The 5,871-nt window shown below is 37.8% G+C and overlaps 1 protein-coding gene and 1 pseudogene across 1 annotated transcript in view; both read left to right on the forward strand.

The window, feature by feature from the left end:
* The window catches only part of LOC102850627 (microcephalin-like), a 229,600-nt gene that overhangs the window by 221,822 nt on the left and 1,907 nt on the right, over window positions 1-5,871 (forward strand). The gene's annotated exons all lie outside the window — the stretch shown is intronic.
* LOC102848174 lies at window positions 4,291-5,601 on the forward strand (annotated as a pseudogene).

Consider the following 5,871-nt stretch of genomic DNA (forward strand, 5'->3'; position numbering starts at 1 on the left):
TTGTTTGTCATGCTTTTTTATAATATGTCATGTATTTTTTAAAATGTCTTTTCACACAGAAAGTTAGTATAAATTAATACTCCATAGCATATAATTTTTCATTCAGTATATTCTTTACTTTGAAAAGTATATAGAATTTTACTGAATTCCTCTCTTGATATTTGCTTTTTAGCTGCCCTCTACACTGCTGGTTCTTTTGTTGTTATGTTTTGTACTATTCGGTCAGATCCAGAGCAGATTTTTAGAGGCAGTTAATTGTGTGGGAGGACATTGCCCATCCTTCTTCCATGGACCAGCTGGTGGATTTGAATTATGTGTCTTTATTAGTAACTTCCAGTTAATTTAAGGTTACATCAAAGCTCCTTGATTGTGCTATTAAATAGATTTTTATATTTGGAGATATCCTTTGCACTTGTGTCAAGCTCTTGAAATCTCTCCTAAAATTATAGTTCAGAAAGTATATCCCCAGCAAATTTGGGTAGAGATGGAGATTTCTCTTCTGGCATTAACTTTTGACAGCACTGGACATGTATAAAGAAACTTTATATTGGTTAAAATAACTTCTTTTTATTCCTTAACCTGTTGCCTGGAGTTCTTTAAACACCATGAGGTCAATTACTAAGTTTTAAAAATCATTCTAAATTACCTACTTGCTGGCTACCAGTAAAAACAGAAACACTATGGAATAAAATTTTATAGTATTCCACATTGCTATCTATTGATTTATTACATATTTCAACTTTGTTATGGATCTAGATATTTTACATGTCAGCATAGGTATTTAAAGTGTACATGTTTTGCAACCTTAACTACAGTTTTCCTATGTACCGCTATTAAATTCTTTATCATAGATAACAGTCACCAATTTTTAGAGATTGATGATTGTTAGTCACTCCTCTGCAAACGCTATATACCAGATTTAATGGAAAGCTAGTCTCAAGTATACAGACGTTCACTAAGCAAACATTTATTGGCAACAGATGAGAAATATACACAAAATGGACTTGCTGAAATCCTTAGTTCTTAATTCTCTTAGTCCATATTTTATCTGAAAGCTTTACAAGAGACAATTTTAGTGGCAAGTTGCTGTAAACTTTGTGCCAGCATTAGGAAGCCAGATATCCTTTGACCCTGGGACCATTTAAGGTTTAAGTATTGGGTATCTTCTTTAGAAATACAAGCTAAGCTCATACTATATTTTTATATTCTATTTACTTATGTATGCCATGTTCTCTATCCTGTAGGATAGCCAATATAATAATATTTAGTTAATCCTTTTTTCTTGAATCTATGGATTTTACTAATGAGAAACTATTTATGACAATCCATTATGCTGGCAAACTGAATATTTGACCAGTTAGACCTAATTTATGTTCATTGCTAATTCACTTAATAGGTATCTCATAGCAAAACATCACATATTAGTTATTGAATAATTTATAAAAGTTGTCACATTGTGGCAGTTTTGTTAACATGTTAGCCACTACTTGTTGGATACATAGCCTTAATGGGGACAAATTGATATTTTTGATAATGTGCAGTCTATATTGAAGTATCTTAAGCTTCATTACAGACATCATGACACAGTGCTATTGTCTAAGTGCTTTAATCTCTGATAGAATGACAAAGGATGCCTGTGTTGACTTCATTTGGTTGGTTATCACTGCTTGGTGATCTCATTTAGGAAGAATTATGAGAACCTATCCTGACTTTCAAGACAAAAATGCCATGATTAGTAAGATATGTCTGATTAGATTAGAGAAATGAATGATATAGTTTAAGATAGAACTGAGTTATAATTGATGGAAAATTGTAGGCAAAAGTGCTGTAGTAAATTATGTAAAACATTTTTACTCAAATTAATAACTGTCAAACATTATTACTTCCGTAATTTCAGATTAATTTTGCAGCCATTTAAAATGATTTGGAAATCTAATGGATATATTTTGAACCATGCAGTGTTCCCTTGCAGGAAGGGCGTACGCCAGGGATGCATCCTATCCCCATACCTTTTCAACCTATATGCAGAACAGATTATCCGGGAGGCTGGGCTCTATGAGGAGAAATGTGGGGTCAAGATTGGTGGACGATTTATCAACAATCTGCGTTATGCGGATGACACAACCCTGCTTGCTGAAACTGAGGAGGACCTGAAGCGCCTGCTGCAGAGTGTCAAGGACTGCAGCCTGCAATATGGATTGAGGCTCCGTGTCAAGAAGACAAAGATTCTCACCACTGGACCAATTGGCAGCATCAGGATGGATGGTTGAAGAGATTGAAATTGTACACAGCTTTAGTTTGCTTGGCTCCACAATCAACACTCTTGGCACCAGCAGCCAGGAAATTAAAAGGCGCATTGCCATGGGAAAGTCTGCTGTTAGGGATCTCTTTAAAGTACTGAAGAGCAGTGGTGTCTCTCTGGAGACTAAGGTGCGTTTGATACAGGCCATGGTCTTCACAATCACTTGTTATGCATCAGAAAATTGGACAATGACCAAGGAGGATGGAAGGAGAATTGATGCCTTTGAGCTGTGGTGCTGGAGAAGAGTATTGAGAGTACCATGGACTGCTAGGAAAACAAACAGATTTGTCCTGGAAAGGGTTAAACCGGGTGGCTCCTTGGAGGCAAGGATTCTGAGGCTCTGTCTAACATACTTTGGACATAATTGTGAGGAGAGACAGGTCCTTGGAGAAGGACATCTTGCTTGGGAGGGTGGAAGGATGGCACAGGAGGGGAAGGCCCTCTATGAGGTGGATTGATTCAGTGACTGGGATAATCGGGATGGGAGTTTCAGACACAGTGCAATTGGCTCAGGACAGAGCAGAGTTTAGGGCTGTTGTACATAGGGTCGCTATGAGTCGCAGGCGACTTGATGGCACATCACAGCAACAACAATGGATATACATTTATTTTTTTGGGGGGATATGTATTTATTACATCTTATAAAAATAATTAGAATGGTTACTGTTAAGATCTATCAATTAAAAACCTTTTGTATATATTTTATTTAAATCAAAGCTGTCCAATGATAAGCAGTTGAATTGACTTCCATTATATTTTTAGTTGTAAAAGTATTTCTTCACCTTATAGTATGAATTAATAGTTAAGCAGATAATTATATATACTTCTGTAATGTTCCTTAAATATCTTTTTTTCTTATTAATTTTAATGAAAGTTACAGAGACTTGGGGTTTCTATTCATTCATTGTTGCACTTCTCCCCCCCTGCCCCTACCCTCACAATTCACTCTTCTCTTTGAAAAGTAAAAGAAAAATTCTTTCATTGTTGTACAATCCCTTCCCCCAAGCCCACTCCACTGTGCAGCCTTTATTCTGGACTCCTGTCATGACAATAATACCTAATCATATATCCAAAATTCTCTCCCTCATCTGTTTCAATGCAGTATACATTATTTATCCCCTCTTTCTGAGTCTTCCCTCAACCCCGATGCCAGTCCCATTTTAAAACTGTGGCCCTATGCAATAGTTTTCCTTTTGTGACTGAGATATTTCACTCAGCATAATGTCTTCCAGGGTTACTCATTTTACATAATATTTCATGAGTTCCTTGTTTTTCATTACAGCATAGTATTACATTGTATGACTATATCAAAGCTTCTCTATCCATTCTTTTGTTGATGGATACTTGGGTTGTTTCCAGCTCGTTGCTATTGTGAACCAAGCCACAAAAAGCATGGGTGTGCATATATCTGCTTGTGTGGTGGTTATAATTTCTTTAGGGTATATTCTCAGTAGTGAAATTGTTGGGTCAAATGGTATTTCTATTTGCAACTTTTTTAGAAAGCGCTATACAGCTTTCCATAGTGGTTGCATGTACTTAAATATCTTAAATTTAAGTATAATGCATGCTTTGTGATAATTCCAATAATACACAAGTGTATCCAGAATTTTCTCTAAGATTTTTCTGTTGATATTACACCATGTAGTAGTCATTACTACTTTTAAATAGTGCCTCTTCTCTTTCTATTTTCCTACTCTTAACTCCTTCATTGACTTATGATCATAATAAACAAACACAAAAGCATCTCAGAGTTCTTTTTAAGGACTAATTGGTCTAAATGATATTGATCCTGGCTACCCTCCTTCTTAAAACCTCCTTATTTCACTCACGGGAGGCAAATAATATTAAGAGCTCAAAATGTTTCTTTAAAATGAAGGAAAAATCTTGGCAGTGATGATTTTGGAGGCCTTATTTTCTGGGGCAGACCCAGGGCTATGTTGCCTCTGCAGTAAACTGGACCTAGTTGGTGGGCTCTGAGGCCCAGAGGAATGGAGGAGTCTAAGATGTCTAGCAGTACCATGCAGGTAAGCTTTGTGTGTCAGTGCTGCAGCCAGCCTCTGAAACTGGACATGAGTTTCAATATCCATATCACCATCCAGGACTCACAACTTCATTACTTGCCACAGTCCAGGTGATACAAGGAGAGACATAGGAGGAAGAAACTAACTCAGGAGAGGAGCCATTTATTGGAACGCTCAGGATTGTGTCTCTTGTAGATTCTTCCCCTCAACCAGGTGCCTACTCCTCAGCACCCTATTCTTTACCAAAGGTGGAGGAGGTCTCTCTCTGCTCTCTCATGTGGCCTGTGGACAGGATTGGGGGGATGGAGGGGGTCTGCTGTCTGCAGGATAATGTCTACAAAAGTGCCAGCAGCTTCACTCTGATCGGAGAGCCATCTGATGGTGGCACAGTGGAAAACCTCAGCTGAAGACTGAAGGTCACTGGAGATCTTTTTGACATCATATCAGGCCAGATAGATATATCACCCCTGTGTGAGGAATGCACAGGTGGATACTTTCTTAAACCAGCTTAACACCTAGCTGGATGTCACTGAAAATGACTGTCAGAACTACAGATGTTGTTTGGAGCTTTTAAAGCAAATGAATGAGGATGACAGTAAACAACTCCAGATGGAGCTAAAGGAACTGGCATTGGAGAAAGAAAGGGTGACTCAGAAGTTGGAAGATGTGGAAAAGAACCACAAGATAGTGACATCTTGAAAAGATCTAGGCTGAGGCAGAGACTGAATCAGAAGGAAGCTCAATATCAGTGAATTTAAGCAGCAACAACCGGAGCTGGATGATCAGCTCAGGAGTATAGAAAACTAGATGCATTATGCCCAGATGTCGCTGGACTAGCTGAAGAATACCACCATCTTTAATGTCTCCTTTCATATCTGGAACAGTGGACAATTTGGCACCATGAGTAAACTTCAAATTGGGTCACCTGACCAGAATTTCTATGGAATGGAATGAGATTAATGCTGCTTGGGGCCAGACAGTGTTGCTGCTCCATGCTCTGGCCAGTAAGATGTGTCTGAAATTTCAAAGATAGCAACTTGTTCCATATGGAAACCATTCATATCTGGAGTTTCTGCAGACAAAACTAAGAAGGTGATGTTATACTGTTCTGGGGATTGTACTTTTTCAGGGACAAGATTGATCATGCTATGGTATCTTTCCTGGGTGGTTCAAAGACAAGGTTGAGAAAATGAGACTCATTTTTGTCTTCTTTACAGGATAGATGTGGAGAAAGGCAAGATTGAAGACAGAGAGGGCTCCTGTTCTGTCAAAACCTAGTTTAAATCTGAACTTCACTTGAGGTTTTATAGAATGATGTTTTTTCTTTGCAATAAAATGTTTAAATTTACACAATATTGAAAAACACATGTTTATAATACCAAAAAAGTCACAAAAGCTGCTTTATTTTAAAATATGGTATGACATAGTTTTCAGATCTACAACGGGTTGTATATCGTTACCAGCCCTTGCTATACTTTGACCCTTAACCTCATGCATTCCTTTGATCCCTTCCCTCAAAACTAATTCAATGGTACACAATCCCCCCCC

Source organism: Elephantulus edwardii, unplaced genomic scaffold (assembly GCF_000299155.1).
Source record: "Elephantulus edwardii isolate Elephantulus edwardi_28Jun2011 unplaced genomic scaffold, EleEdw1.0 scaffold00154, whole genome shotgun sequence".
In the NCBI taxonomy this organism is placed as follows: domain Eukaryota; kingdom Metazoa; phylum Chordata; class Mammalia; order Macroscelidea; family Macroscelididae; genus Elephantulus; species Elephantulus edwardii.